The 16,111-nt window shown below is 46.5% G+C and overlaps 1 protein-coding gene and 1 long non-coding RNA gene across 4 annotated transcripts in view; one reads left to right on the forward strand and one right to left on the reverse strand.

The window, feature by feature from the left end:
- The window catches only part of insyn1 (inhibitory synaptic factor 1), a 32,633-nt gene that overhangs the window by 10,526 nt on the left and 5,996 nt on the right, over positions 1-16,111 (forward strand). The gene's annotated exons all lie outside the window — the stretch shown is intronic.
- Positions 7,644-16,111, reverse strand: part of LOC114852806 (uncharacterized) — a 33,557-nt gene continuing 25,089 nt past the window's right edge. For both annotated transcript variants that reach the window (XR_005897407.2, XR_008694146.1), the window contains 2 exons: positions 10,239-10,265; positions 7,644-8,313 (listed from right to left, as the gene is read on the reverse strand). This is a non-coding gene — a long non-coding RNA (uncharacterized LOC114852806). The remainder of the gene's footprint in view (positions 8,314-10,238; positions 10,266-16,111) is intronic.

Here is a 16,111-nt window from a genome sequence, read left to right on the forward strand (position 1 = left end):
ACAATTTAAATGCAGAACGTCAGCCACTGTGGGCTCTTTAAACACAAGCTCAAGGACCGTACTTACTTATTCAAACTCTTTACTGTAGAATTACTTTCATGATTAATTTTGTGTATTTAAAGATTAACATCGACACCAATAAGGCACTGCAACGGGAGATCTGACTGATTTAGTGCAGGTCATGCATTCATGAAGGACGACGGACAGATGTTAAAGACATTTTACTAGATTTTACCAGACTATTAATGCAATTACTCAAACCTTCGTGCTGTCCATGTATGTTGTTACGTTTTTTCCTATTAATAAAGCTACTTTAGTTTAGGGATGAAGCGATGGTGGCCCTTTGTTATGCCTCAACTACTGTACATCTGCTCTTCATGATGGAAGGTCAAGCCGAATACCTCAGTGTGTTATTGGAATACCTTTACGCTTGAATACAGGGAAATGTGTGATCCACTATAACTGACTCTACTACACAGCATTATTGTCTCGCGCCCATCTGTGACTTATCAAAGAGCAAACATTCCTTGACCTTGTTTGGGTTTGGAGGTTTTGATGTGGATTAGCGCATGGTGGGTGGGAGCCATGAAGCAGAGTGACACTGCACACGATGACCTCCACAGCGACGTCCAAGGTCGGCGCTAGAATTATATCGGCCGGGCTCAGCGGTTCACGCTGGCGAGGAGAGCAGCCTGATGGAGAGGTTTGCCCACAGTCAGTACTTTCAGAGTCAGGTGGGGGTGAAGACACGCAGGTCATCCATTGTTGGGTTTGAGGAGGGAGACTTTTGTCAGCATAAAACAAATACAGCAGGGCATCCGATGTCTGCCGCAGCCTGGCTGTCTGTCTGCGTGTGCGGGGAAAATGTTCAGAGACACAGAACCCAGAGATGATGTGGAGAATGAGGAGGAGAGGTGAGCAGAGGGAAAGACAAACACAGGCAGAGGGAGGGAGACGAGGCTTATCTCTTGGCCTGCAGACAACGCTTCTTTCTCTGAGCTGGAACGGGGGGGGGGGGGATCTTCAGGGTGCACAAGGATGCGGGTCAGCAGTTCATCCCATAATTCTCCCTGCAAGTCAATCCCACATGCATGACAATAAAAGCTGCGTGGTGCTATTTAACACCTGTCACTCCTGCTCCGGCGCCGAGCGGAGCCTCCGTTAGCCTAAGCATATTTGCATGGGTTCACAGAGGAGCACGAGAAGATTCCTCCTCATCCGTCTGTGCTCGTGTGTGTCTACGCATTTTCTTCTTTTTTTTTTTTTTTTTTGTCGAGGAACTCGATTTTGAAAAGGACACTGGAATTTCACACGTCCCTCGCCCTCAACAGGCATCAGACCCATCTGTCTTGCGTCAGTGGAGCTTTGCAGAGTAATTTGTAACAACCAAAAATAGCTTTGGTCTACATTTAGTCAATGACATCTGCTATGACCTAAATGGAGGAAATATTAAATGGGTTATGAGCTAAATTTATAGCGGCGCATATCCTGTAATGGAATGTGTGTTTTCAATATGTCTTAATAAGGAAAAAGTAAAAATAGACCAAGGACCAAACCTACATCAAAAAATGAACTGCCTTGAGTTTAAAAGTACTGTTGCTGTATTTTTAATCATACAGAATGTTAGCGAGGCAGCATTCAGGGATCAAATATGTAACTTTGTGACAGCAGTGCACAATGAAGGTGAAATAAAAGGATAACAATAACAGGATTTCATTGGAACTCACTCTCTACTTTAAAACCACAAGAGAACTTTCAGAATGGAACTTGTAGGGACGCTTTTTTAATGTAAATGTTTTACATGAAATATTAGCCTACAATTTAGTTTCTTTAATCTCACTTTTACTTCGAGGCATTAAGTATAAATTAAATATACCCACTGAGATCCTAGTGAAAAAAATGAAAGACCTACAGATTGTTCTGATACGCATCTATGCAGCACAGTATATACAATAAACAACATGTCTGCACTGTATGACACTACAACACGAACACGCCTTCAGACGCTGACGTGTCCACACAGCAACACTCTCAAATCAATTAGGAAGCTCTTGGCAAAACTGAGTGATCCAACGTGACATTTCTTCACTTTTGCTATGTAGATGAAAAAAGCTCATTTGAATACTTATCAGAGCACTTTGCTCAGATCAGTGTGCCCTCTCTATCTGCTTAGGAGACAGTCCCACTGTGCTTTGTACTGAAAGCTAAATTGCCATTACGACGCCCCACTTTGATTCCAACTTACTGAGTTCATGCTGTTGCCTACTGATTGTGTTGGAGCTTCACACAAAGTGTAAGATAAGAAAAGCTATACATTTTCTTTCTAACATCCAACATTCCATTGCAACTTTTTGCCACCAAGGCCCAGAAAGTACGAGGAGCCCATTAGGGAAGCGGTGGTTCTCCAAAGAAATAGGGATTCTACTTTCAAAACTTCACTTTAGTATTCTTACTTGACTGGAGCAGGGGACCGAGTGACCTTTGCTCAAAACACAAAGCTAAATAGAAATCGCACAAAGCTCCTCCACTCCTCTAATTGATGCCCGCAGCCAAAGAGGAGAAACACATCTGCTGCGTTTGCGCCTACATGAGAGCACCGCTGGACCGGTGCACCTCTGAAAAATTCACAATCTCTCAATTGCCCTCTCCACTGCATGAGCAGGTGCAGCCCATCAGGACAACTGGAGGATTGTGACACCATTACCTCTGCCTCAGTCTAACTGCGCACGCATTACACTGATGGCTGGGAAACTGTCCTGCAGCCAGATTGTGCAGGATAGGAAGCAGGGCTTAATGCCTCGACATACAGTCTGGCAGCGGCTGATTGACAGGTCGACCGTGGGCTCTGCTCACCGCAGGTAGACGGGCCGCTTGCCCTGCCTCTACAGGCCCCGGAGAGGCGGCGCTGCTTGGACATGGGTAATAGCTCAGCAGCACATAGCAGCAGATCGGAATCTGCCCGGAACCGTCGGTGGTCAGGCAATTACACATACTGTACACAGTGCAAAACAGAGCCTCATGCAGATCTCAGCCCACACCTGGCTGCCAGCCTCAGCAGATACATATGTATGACTGTGAGCCCTGGAACAGCAAAGCATGGGCTGCACATATTTTTAGAACAGGCTGGGTTAATGGTTTACTATACAAAGTAGGACACTTCCTTTTACCTATGCTGACATGCTTTAACAGCAAGGACCATTAAAAAGCACCTGCTGGCAACCGAGCTTGAACCTAAGCGCACAATACGCAACACTTCTACTTCGTGTTTATAGTCATCACATTTTGTGGGGAATTGCAACTAGATTACATTTCCTGTATACAGTTATGGTATAATATAACAAGATAAATGGAGGTGGGACATCAGTAAATACAACCATATACAGGAGCTGCCAAAGGATTCCATCACTAGCATCCTGGTCTTTAGACTGGATGAAGACTCCTATAATAGAAGGGTTTTTAAAGATTGAGTCACTCACACAGTGTCATAAAACAAACAAACACAATCTTAAAACATCTTTCTATCTTAAGCCAGACTGAGTCTAAAGTCAGACACAAGTCTACATACACCAGCATGTTCTCTTGAAATGACTCTGGATCCCAAACCCTCTGATCCACGGAGATTCACAAATTGGATTTACTTACTTACTCGTACAAGCGTCCTTTGTCACAGATTGACAAATAAAATAGCAGGAAATAATTTCAGCCTGATGAACAAATAAAAATAAACAGCCTCAGGTTGCCTTCGGTATCGTCTGAGAGGCACCGAGCCGTTCTAAGCACAAACACCCTCCCACTCCTTCCCCCTTCTTTTAAGCACATTGTCAGAATAAGCGTCAAATGTGTTTCATGCTTTAGAAGTGCAGGAGGAGACGCTGGACTTTGTGGGAGGTGCTTTGCACTCAACATTGAGGACAATTATGAGGGAACCAATCTGTCACTGCAGCTGAAGTCAGAAATATAATTTATGTGATGAAAGGTGCAGCACAGCAAGACTAAGCAATTTTTAAAAGTGAGACTCCATTTTGAAGCGGCGTAAAAACGTTCAAATGACTAACCTGCTGTAAACTTCAGCAAGACCAGCAGCTGTGCTTTCCATCAATCCTCCACTTTATTGGATTCCCTTCCTTTATCTGCTATTGCTGTGTTTAGTGTTGATGACTTCCAATGAGAGAGGAAAAATAGGCCATTGGATTCTTTTAATTCACTGCATGCGCACGCACACGCACACACACACACACACACCCTGTCATTTAATTGATAGATGTGCACTTTCTTTTTTCACTCTCTCGTTCGCCCTAAACTTATCCATTTGCTGCCACTTTCATTACTCGGAACAGAACGGTGAGTTTCTGAGATCAGTGCTGGGTATCTGGGGGCTAATGAATTGGGTGGACTGCGGTGATTGCGCGAGCATATGCCTTCGCTGTCTGAGGACACTTAATGACATGTTCCAAGTGACAATGGCGAGGCGAGGAACTAAAAGCCTCTGCTGCTGTGACACATTATATCAGCTGCATTAATCTTTTTCCACGTATTTATCTAAATTTACTCCTTTTAGAACCTTTCACTATTGCTTTTATCTCCAGCAGATGGGACTATTGTAGTCCGCCCCAAAAAGTTATAAATGAGTTGCACTTCCTGCTACGCTGCATGAATGCTAATGAGAGACATTCCACCCTCCAAATCATTACAAGTCATACAATCATTTTCTCCCCAATTTTATTAAAAGGAGCTTCATAATTCCGTCTATAAAGTAGCCTCTGGAGTTTCAGTCTTCCCTAAGGTTCCGCCACTTATTAAATCAAAATATTAGTTTGATTGCATTTATTTATGTTCATGTCATTACAGTGAGGGCTGTGCCGATACTGTACACACTGGACAGTAGCTCGTTACAGCTGCCCAACCAAGGCCAGAGCTGCTGCTCAGGTGTCAGAATCATGGCCGAACACACACACACACACACACACACACACACACACACACACACACACACACACACACACACACACACACACACACACACACACACACACACACACACACACACACACACACACACACACACACACAGGTCCAGCAGGTACAGTAGTGATGCGGGTCGGTCTCTGCTCTCTGCGAGGCCTACAGTACGTGTGGGTTGCAGTTCCTTGTTTTTTTTGTTGGTTAAATTTAGACCAGTGTCCTGCTCTGCAGATAGAATACTAATCAGGCCAGTGTGAAGTCAGAGAGAAAGCTGCAACAGACTCCACTTCTGTTCTCCTCCTCTACTCCTGCTGCATTTGAGCTTCCAGGACACTGTGCAGCTGAAATAACCTGAGCCACGCTGCTGTCTGTGCCCTCACTGCGATAATCAGCAGGTGAAACACCCAATAATGTGAATTAATGGACTGTTGTTTTTTTTAAATAAATTGTGAACCATTCTATTAATATTTCATGTGCATTTTGATGGACACTTGCATTTTGTCTGAAAGCTTTTTTATTTATTTGAACACACACACACACACACACACACACACACACACACACACACACACACACACACACACACACACACACACACACACACACACACACACACACACACACACACACACACACACACACACACACACACACAAGCAGCAGGTACAGTCTGTCCACATACATAATTGAAGGAAGAAGAAATCAGCATTTTGCTTCACAATCAATATTTTTCATAATATGCTTGATGTGGACATTTTACTCTTGTATTTACCAACAGCCCTGATGCAGCCAAACCTTTTTGTAACATTAAAAATAGACTAATGAACAGCTGACAGGTTCCAATCTTCTGTTCTGAATAATGTACATTAAGGCATCGATTATTAATGCTACTGCAAGTGTCGAGTTTGTGCTGGAAACTTTCCGGGTACTTGAGGGGCAATAGGTCTGCAGGACTATTACTGCTTGTTTCATCACCGATGACACGGTCTATTCAAACACTACAGGAAAAGCCACATTTGTGGCTGACTGAGCAAACTGACATCCGTCTCGCTCCCTCTCTGGCGGTGGAAATGAGAGCAGAAACCAAAAGGAACCGCCAACCGGAGCGGAGCTGGAACAAGAAATAGCAGTAACCGGGACACGCGGTGGATATTTAGAGCGATGTGCATATTTTAGCAGCCGTTTCGCGTCGTCCCAGGTCAAAGTCAGTCTGTGTCAGTGCCTGTGCTGACTTCTATGCATGTGTGTGTAAAAGTACAGTAGGGCAAGTAAGTACTGCTGACGTTGTGTTGTTTTTCTAAGAGGCACGAGTGATCAAAGGGCATGAAGCGTCCTCCTGCTGCGTCTTTCTCCTCATTCTGTCGCTCTTATACTTTCTTGGCCCTTCAGCTCCACAGTTAAAACACTCCATTCTGGGGTCCGGGGGGGGGGGGGGGGGGGGGGGGGGGGGTACCAACGCGTCAGCATACGCTCAGCCCAGCCTTGGAGCCAGAGAGAGGGGTGAGGAGAGGTGAGAATAACAGCGAGACAAGGGAGCTAAAGATGGAGGAGGAAGACTCGCGGTGCTTCATCATCTTCGGTGACAACTGCACACAGAGGGAAGCAAAGTACATGTCCACTTACAATGTGCAACCTTATCCAACAAGCTGCCAGCTAGCGGTCACCTCGCAGATGTCTGGCCAAGCCCATCTATTAACCCAGAACAGCTGGCGCCGCTCCAGCGCCGGCGACGGCGCTTTTAATTGTGTTTGTGTTCCAGGAGTGCGAAGGAAGACGAGGAGCTAAGATTGCATTTACATCTTGATCATCGCCAGCGCGCCGCCGCGCAGGATCGGCGCTCCACAGACACAGTGTGACAGCAACCCCTAGACAGAACACCTGCAGTCATTAAAATGTCACGGGGAAAAAACAAATGGATGGCTTTTAAAAAGCGCATAAACATGAAAACAATGTTTAGTCATGTTTATTTTAAATTTTATAACTTCCACCCCGAGCCCAGCCGCACGCACGCTCGCGCTCCCTCACTCGCTCGCCCGCTCGCTCAACTCAGCCGCTGGATCCTGTCGATGCGGCAGAATGTGCTGGCATCAACATAATACAACCAAACTAATTTTCCCGTCTCCTGCTGTTCTTGAGTCGTGAGGAGATGAAAATATTCATTGCTGTTGTCCTGAACACAAAATAATCATCTAGGATTTATGCCTCTAGCTTGTATCAAATTAATTGTGCATGGAGCGAGGAGGGTCAAGAGGATGTTTCAGAGAAATGGGTTTAAGCATGTGATCACAGAGCCGCTTGCAGCGAGCGCCGTGTTCGCCGGCGCCCACGCCGCCGCTGCCTCCACCGCAGCGCAGGCCTGCGCCAGGTGACCCAATTCCCAGGTGAGTCGAGACATGTAGAGCTTCATGGAAAGCACAGCTTCAGGACGAGGAGACTCCTCCACATTCTAGAGGCCGTCCCCATAAATCACAATGCCAGGTTATTTCCCCATTAGGGTTTGGTCTAGTTCACAGTAGTTTGCTGGCCTGATGGCAGTGAATTCCTAGTTTAAGTAACAGAATAAACCAAAAGCATAATAATAGTGACTGACTTGTTCATAGTTGAGGCTGGATCCACGGAAAGACAATGCAAATGAGAAACCGAACCGAGTTAAGATCAATTCTCTTTTGTTTGCTCTGAATTTTTGACTTTATTCGCGGTTAAGCCTTCTTCAATAGTCACACAATGAACACACTTCACAGCACGACGGGAGATTTGTGTGCTGACACTGAACTAAACACTGACTTTGTTTCTACTGCTGCACTTGTAAACAGCTGTATAGATGATATTAGGTAGGCTTGGATCTAAAACAACCAAATCAAGCCACAGTTCAGGTTATAAATGAAGGACCTAAGGAGTTAGAGTATACAGTAGGTACTATAAGGGTTTGAATAAGTACTTGTGGCATCATCCAATAAATGGAAAGCCATTTTGACTGGATGTAGGTAACCAATCAGTCATCATCAGTACATGGACCCCCTGCTGTGCTCCTGGCATCATGTAAAGCAGGGTGTTCAACACTGGTCCTCGAGAGCCACTCTCCTGCTGGTTTTCCAGCGCTTCCTGCCCCAGCTAATGTCGATCACCTTGAGCAGGTGTGTTCAGTCAATCAGCAGCTGACTGACACACCTGAACGAGGTAATCAGCAGAGAGCTGGAAAAACCAGCAGGACAGTGGCCCTCGAGGACCAGGGTTGGACACGCCTGCTGTAGGGACTCAAGCTTTCATGTCAACATATGCTCAGGATTATCAGAAGGACGTTTTCAAATACAACAGTATTCAGTCTTCATCCTTCTTGAAGTGAACCCAGCCCTGCAATGAGAAGGAAATGAAAGAGTGGAAATATAAGACTTTCCCACCATCATAAGTCCAGAATAAGGGAGGGGTTGACAGTAAACCCCATAAATCTATTTGGTTTTTCAGACATGGAAGGAGAACGGAACTGACAATAGCTTGAGGGGCCAGTGCTCCATGGAGTGAATACCAGAGCGGAGGAGAGGAAAAATAAATAAAGAATGTGTCACCTAGTGGGAGGAGGCACCAAGGCAGGATCTGTCAGAACTCTGCTGTTGTCTGCAAATTAGATCTGGGGCTATTTAAAGAGGGTGAACACACGGAAACCCACCGCCACTCTGGCTTCACCGGCAGCCATCACGATTATGACCCAACACACACACAAACACACGAAATGACATCAACATTAACCCCTGACTTCACTGACCTGCTCTGACCTTGGTCTCTGCGTTGGTGTAGTTACACCACAAGGTCACACAAAAGCCAATTCACCTGGTGATGCTGTTGGGTAATAAACCACCACCGTAGTGTCACTGATTGGTATCAATATCAACGAGACAACTCAGCAGTCAGTTTGATTTAGCATGTGCTGCAGCTGGTGTGGGAGACAATAAAGCGCTAGTGAGCGATGGATGCATGTGTTTGTGTGCGTGAAGGAGTATCTGCCAGAAAATATGACATTGGTTGTGCGTGTGTGTGCACCATGGTGTTGTGTTGGCCTATTGTTGATCCGCGTCCCCGTGTGATTGCACGCCGTCCTCTCACGGCAGATTAATTAGCCTGAACGCTTCTAGCGAGGCCCGTCGCGTCTTTGGTCGCAACGCGAGCTTTCTCTCCTCACATGCAGCAATGCTGCGCCACAAACATGAGTCAAGGATGATGAGGCCGCGTGCGCTCCCAAACCGCGAGACCTCGTTTAGCGCGCGATACCTTCTCACGCCTGCCCTCCTGTCTCGCTCCCCTCCTCCAGGCTGCGGCACAGCGACTCTCAGCTACCGACTGAGTCATTCTCAGCCACTCAGTTATCTCCCCATCCAGCCCTCAGATTTCACCACTCCTTTTGTTGTCATCAATCAAAGCCCAGCTGCCAGAGAGAGGGGGAGAAACCCTGAAAGGTGTCAAAACAGTGGCCAACTAAGGACTTGCACAAGTAGGCTGGTGCCACAGTTACGCATGCACATGGAGTCCACGCATTATTAATGCCGCCCTTTTTTATGCGTAGCCGTGTAGAATGATGTGTGGAAAACAAGAGGTTGGCACCACAAGGTGCTCAGCAGACAGAGTCCAGCCTGAACCCAGGCCTGACACATGTAAATGGAGGCTTCAGCCGAGCTCTGCAGTGAGCTGTGCATGGCTTCATACTTTTCCCCCTCTTGGCTAAAAACATGAATAAGCTTTGATGGAACCATGCATTGACATTCCTCACTCCTTCCTGTTTGTGTCAACAGCACAGAACAAAGGCCTGTGAGAGCAGGAGATGAAGTGAGGGGAGACAAGGGATAGAAAATTGCCTCCCCTGTCCTTCACTTTCACTGTGCATAGCTTTTTTTGTCTGGTAATTGCCCCTTTTAATGTTCCTGGGCAACGCAGGTACAGAACCTCTCTGTTATGCGCTCTCTCTCTCTCAAGGCAGCACAGCAGCAGAAAGCGGCAGCTTGGAGGAAACCTGAAGGATAGCCGATATCTGGTAGAACGGAGACCATCCCTGCTGCAACTTGCTATTTGTGCACATGTATTAGACCAGACTGCGTAAGTCTGGTCCTGTCATTGTGAAGCGCGCTTGTTTTCTTGCTGGGTGGGAGCTACTGTACCACTGCGTTAAGGATTATGAATGCAACCGTGAAAATAAACGTACTTGTGGACTAAAATACTGCCCTAGTTAGAACACTTCACTTTCACTTAGAAGGAATATTCGTTTACTAAGTAAGGAAGCATTTCTTTACCTGTTCCGTTCCTGCTGTCTCTGCAACCTATAATCACACACACACACACACACACACACACACACACACACACACACACACACACACACACACACACACACACACACACACACACACACACACACACACACACACACACACACACACACACACACACACACACACACACACACACACACACACACACACACACCATGTGCGTCGTGTTAATTGTTCTTGCACATTTAACGGTTGATGAAATTTATCATTAACAGTGAAAGGATGTTAAGCCAAAAGAGCTGCATTTTACATTAGATTCCTTATTAAAGTTAAACCCTAAATCAATGAAGGATTCCCTAAAATGGGTCATTTTATATTTAGGTGCATGTAACCTCCATTAGTTTGGCAGTGCTGGATGATGTGACATTTTAACTTCATAGACATGGGTCCATTGCTGTAAAGGTTCTTGTGGAATATGGCCACTGTGGACCTTATCAAAATGCAGCAAATGCCCGAGCAGCTTGCAGGCGCACGTCTGCGTTCGCTGTTCGAGCTCTCAATATTGTTCCTCGCCGGGGAAATGCCTGTTCAATAACATAACACCAATGATCAGAATTCAGCCGACTCCCCTCAGAGATGAGACACTAATTGCTTTATTGACAAGTCTGATAGCGCACTGGTGGTTGATGGCTGACACCACCCATCATCAGGAATTCTGCTCTGGATATCAAAGATTATCATTTCCAATACCCTCACATCCGACCCCCCTGCGGCTGCAGCGTCTCGTGTGTGACCTCACAGGGAGCTGCTGCTGTCTCCTCATAGCTCATAGCTCGCTGTTTCACCAGAGCCAGGCGGTGACAAAGGAGGTCACTGTCTGTCCCCGTCTCCAGGTGATCCGGCTGGTTAACTTCTATTGTTAGCAAAGGCAGACTTGTTAGGAAGATGTTATCCACACATTAAGCAAAGAGGAGCAGACACCTGTCACCCTGATGATTGAGTGCCCGGAGGAGTTTCCTCCGTTTGCTAAATTTCGGCTGCTGTTGTGCAGGATGCGGCATGCGAGTGGGTGGACAGGAGAGCGTCTATAAATTAGGAAGCGGGTGACTGTGAGGAATTGATGCAGGCAGGGTCCATGCATGCGTGGCAGCCAGGCGGCGCCTGGTTAGCGAATGTCTCCCAGTAATTTTGTTTGCAAATAGGGCTCCGTTAAGTTGCCGGCTCCTCTCTTCTAAAGTCGCCCGCCGTCTTAAAGGGAGCTTTAGAAACTGCCATATCTGATAAAAGGTGCTACGGATTCAAAGTGGTCCTGCTGCTCGCCAGGGAGAGTGAAAGTGACGCGCCATGACAGGTTTGTCACTCTCTGAGAAACGGCAGCGCTCTGGAAGTAATGGAAGGAAGAGAACGAGCTGTGCCAGTGTCTGTGGGCTGCTCGAGCAGGGTGGTGCCGCAGGGCCCAACATCAGGTACGCGTGTCCTGACCCTCTGTGAATGGGGTTGACTCTGCTCACTGGTAGGACTGCGTTATGTTAGGATGAAGGCAGCCATTACATCACATTTATCTCATCAGTTCCAGATGTTTCACTGAGCTTTTATAGCCGTTTGTCACCATACCTTTGAAGTTTTAACTTGCTAGTTCAAGTATGTTCTTCTTTACAGTTTGTGTGCGCACATAAACGATCCTATAATTAAATGAAGCCTCGACTCCCATTGTCATGAAGACAGTAATCCCTAATCTGATCCACCTTGTGAGTGCGAGAACAACACTGTGAACACGGTAATGGGAGCCAGAGTGATTTCACAGAGATATGGGCACATTTTCTGGTTCATAACTGCGAGCATCACACCAAATAAAGCTCATTTGCGTGTAAAGGCTTAGACAAACATTTCACAGGTACACAAATCCAGTGTTCAGTTATAATAAACTATGCACTAAGAGTTCTGTTATTTTCTGTAGCTCAGGAGGAACTGGCGTAAATAAATAAAAATATGGATGTGCATTACAGTAGGTTCAGTGAGTGTGAATGTAAACAGTCGTTTTTCTCTATATAACCTCTTGCACACATTGAGGATAATTGTTAGTTCACAAGTGGTCAAATGAATGCATGGAATCACGAAATGCACGCATACAAGCATTAATATCAATATTGTTTTTGTATTTGTTTTTTTTATTGCATTTCCCCATGCTCATGATATAAGAAATACCATCGCCACACCCACTCGCAAGACGTTCCTTCAGCATCACACAGGCCTGGACTCGCTGCAGGAGACCAGAGCAGGAAACCTCGGAGGTTACCTTTCACACATGCAGCTCACCTGTGGTCCTGAAGAGATCAGGATTTGAACCGCTTATCCCCATGAATCGTGGGGGGGCCGGAGATTATCCCAACTGTCATCGGGCGAGAGGCAGGATACATGTTGGAGAGGTCACTGGTCCATTAGTGACTAACTCACACGTACAGGGACTTTCAGTCCACAGCCAACCTAACTGCATGTTTTTGGAGCATTGGGGGAGAGAACCCACACAGACAGGAGAACATTCAAACCTGAACCCAGATTAGACTAACAGTGCTTCTTCAAACATCACAATTAGAAAACAGTGTCTTTTAGATGGCTTTGTTTAGATTCAGTGAGTCAATAATGCTCTATCTTGAGTAAAGGCATCGTATCTCAGTTATCATATCCATTACCATGGCAAGGTGAAACAGACGGAGAGCTTTTTTAAACAGTACTCCTCCAGACAGTGAGTCACACGCCGGAGGTGAAGATGCTTTGTTGATGAGAGGTCACAGGAGGTGTGTTCAGGCTAACAGGGCAGCCATGAGTAGGTGCTTAGTCTATGGAGGGTGTGAATAAATGCATTCCACAGGACGTCCTGCTAGGCGCCGTAGCTAATTGCTAGATTAAACCTATCCAGATTCATCAAGTAATTTAACAAATGAACAACAGACAATCTCAAGATTCTTGTTGTCAGTGAAAGATTAAAGCGATATCAGGCCTAAGTTTCAGCCTTGTTGTCCAGCAGCATTCAGGACCACATGGTATCACCAGAATAGGAGTAGTGATAAAGTGTAGCATAAAAGGAGACAGGCAGGAAATATCAGTCCATTCTAATATGTTCTATGCCCCCTGGATTATTAGCGCCGACATGGTCTGACTGCTGTCAATAGTGACCAAAGCAACAAATAAACCCCTTGGATCCACCACCAGTGTAATAACATGAGGAAGAAGGTTCATGTAGGAGTAGAGGGTTTTTGCATAAACTGTATTGACTTCAACTTGCAAGAATCTTTGAGTAAAGAAGAAAAGAAAAATGATGAAACCCTAGAAATGAAAGAGGCACCAGATAATGATCGAACGCTTTATATGTAGTAGCGACTGCTCCCATGGCCCGACGAAACAAGCAGCGATGAAACACACGCACATCCACTGATGTCTTGCCTCCAATGTCCTATTTTACCAGGGAAGGACTTTCCTGTTTTCATGCCAGTAACTAATAAACAGCATGTAGTGCTTCCACTAGTTGGACACTACACCCGCAGTATTTACCAGGAAGACGTCAGAATTAGTTGTTCAAACGCCTAAAACCACTTCTGTCCATGTTCTTCTGACAAGTGACCTTTTAGGTTACGCGAGTGCTCTCTCCACCGCCAAGTACAAGTAGTGCAAAGTTGTTCTGCCGCTGCAGCGCACTCAAGTACATGGCTTCAAGACAACAGTCGATGTTTGGTCAGAACCGACACATTGTCCGCACCTTAAAACAATCAATACTTGGAGTCATAGGAGCTGGAAATTAAAACCGTGACACAACAACCACGGCTCTGCACGCGCCGGCGCCGGCTGACAGGGTTGTACCGTTACTGTACGACTGCCGCTTGGCAGCTGTCATGGGTGACACTGTACCTGAGCGATTAACACCAGGCTCTGTGGAGTTGTAGATTCATTCACACGCTTGGCATGTGAAAATAACACCAGCAGCATGAACACAGTCAGACGCTATCAGCTCTCTGCAGCCCGGCGAGAGGTGCTAGAACAAGAGCGGGGACGGGAGCGGTTTTAATTGCGACGGGAGCGCGGGCCTATTTTCGTGCGCTAACGCAGACAGGGATCATCTCTCATGCAACCGTAAACGGAGCGCTCAGTCTTGCTGACGGAGGACACGGCGCTGGCTCCTGCAAACGATGTTGCTGACTGGGTTGTTTGCAGCTTCATCCTCACTTAGCGCGTGATGGAGGCACCGACAGCGGTGTGCGTCTGTGATGTCGGAGGGAGGAGCAGGTCCGCGCCGCTGTTGGAGGAAGCTGTGCTCTGGGCTCCAGTGGATTTATGCTCCTCACACATGCAAAAGTGGAACAAAGCTGACAAAGAGCTCGTAAAAAGCTGCGTGTGAAAATACTGTATACGTTTGCATGTCAGTCAGTATTCGTCCTCGGTGCCTGGCTGTCGTCTCTCCTTGTCTATGTGGCGTCGACTGATAAAAGTTGTTGCCACAAACAAAAGCCTGTGTGTTTGTGTGTCTCCAGATTGACGTCTAGACTGAGCACTCACTCACTTTCCTCTACTTAATCCTGGTAACGGTCGCGGCCATGCTGGAGCCTAGCTGTCAATCAGGCGATAGGCGGGGTTCACCCTGGACTGGTCTCCAGTCCATCACAGGGAAACAGACCAACATTCCTTGACTCAGCACTTCATTCTGTCTTTCTTTACTGAACATTGCTGTACAGTATATACTGTAGCGGGGGAGCAGATAAGACTTGAACCTTCCGTGCAGCAGTATGTCTGCAACTGAATATTTACCTCGGTTTCCACTGCTAATTCACTGCTATAGTACAATTATGTGAGTCATAGCGTTTGTGTCCAATGAACGTGACTGCAGCACAGAGCGCATTAGTCATCGCACTGAACCACGGCTGTGTCTGTTCTCTAGATCGGTTTTCATAAGGTAACTGCGCCGTTTGCCAGTTTGGCCTGAAGACAGACAGGCAGGGAAAAGGACCTGGAGGAGGGATCAATGCTGCACTGGGCTGAGTGGCTCCCATATTATTGCATATCATCCATACACCACAACACAAACTAATTACTTATGATTAAGCCTAGTTGGACTTCTGCAGGGATTTCTTCCTTTGTGTGCATGTGCACAGGATCTTTCCTTGCATGTGCCCAGTGTGGCCTGCCTGCGCTCAGATCTAATCTGGGTGCTACAGCAGACGGGAGGAGCACCATGAGGTGGAACTACCACCGTTTACTGGTTATTACCAGTGTTGTGCCTCTCAACATGGACAGAAGCAACGAAGGGGAACCTCAATAAATGATGAGTGTGCTCTGCCAGCACGGGCCCATGCTGCCTCTGCTGCAGAAAGACAGAGCATAAACCAGTACAGACCATCCAAACTTGGCACGGAGCAGGACTGCTGCATCAGTTCAGTGCCCAGTGTAATCACCTGAGTACATCTGGCAAAGGAGGGTGGTTAATATCCAAGGCTCGAGCACTACAGGGTCCCGCCTCTCTGTCCCCGCAGGGATATGAGAGGCCGATTATAGCGTGAAGTTTGTAACGATGCTTTTGATTAGTGGGATGTCAGGAGGTATCGGCCCTTTGCTCATCACAGTGTTGTTTAGCACTTTGAGTTCCCCCATAAATATGAGTGTTTTTTTTTAAAGATGAAAAAGCACAAGACATGTGCCTAATGAAGTCTTGGGCTTATAGCCCCTCTCATGACAAGATAATTACACCAAATGCTTCCAGTGAACACTTCAAAGGACACTTCATCCCCGTGCCAAAACCACAGAACACATCTCACCAATCAAGATGGCCTGACCTAAATCAGATCCCCTTGGCTTGTCTGTAATGTCGCCCGCCCACTGGACTGTGCACACCCTCTACTGCATTAAAA

The sequence above is a fragment of the Betta splendens genome, chromosome 3 (assembly GCF_900634795.4).
Source record: "Betta splendens chromosome 3, fBetSpl5.4, whole genome shotgun sequence".
In the NCBI taxonomy this organism is placed as follows: domain Eukaryota; kingdom Metazoa; phylum Chordata; class Actinopteri; order Anabantiformes; family Osphronemidae; genus Betta; species Betta splendens.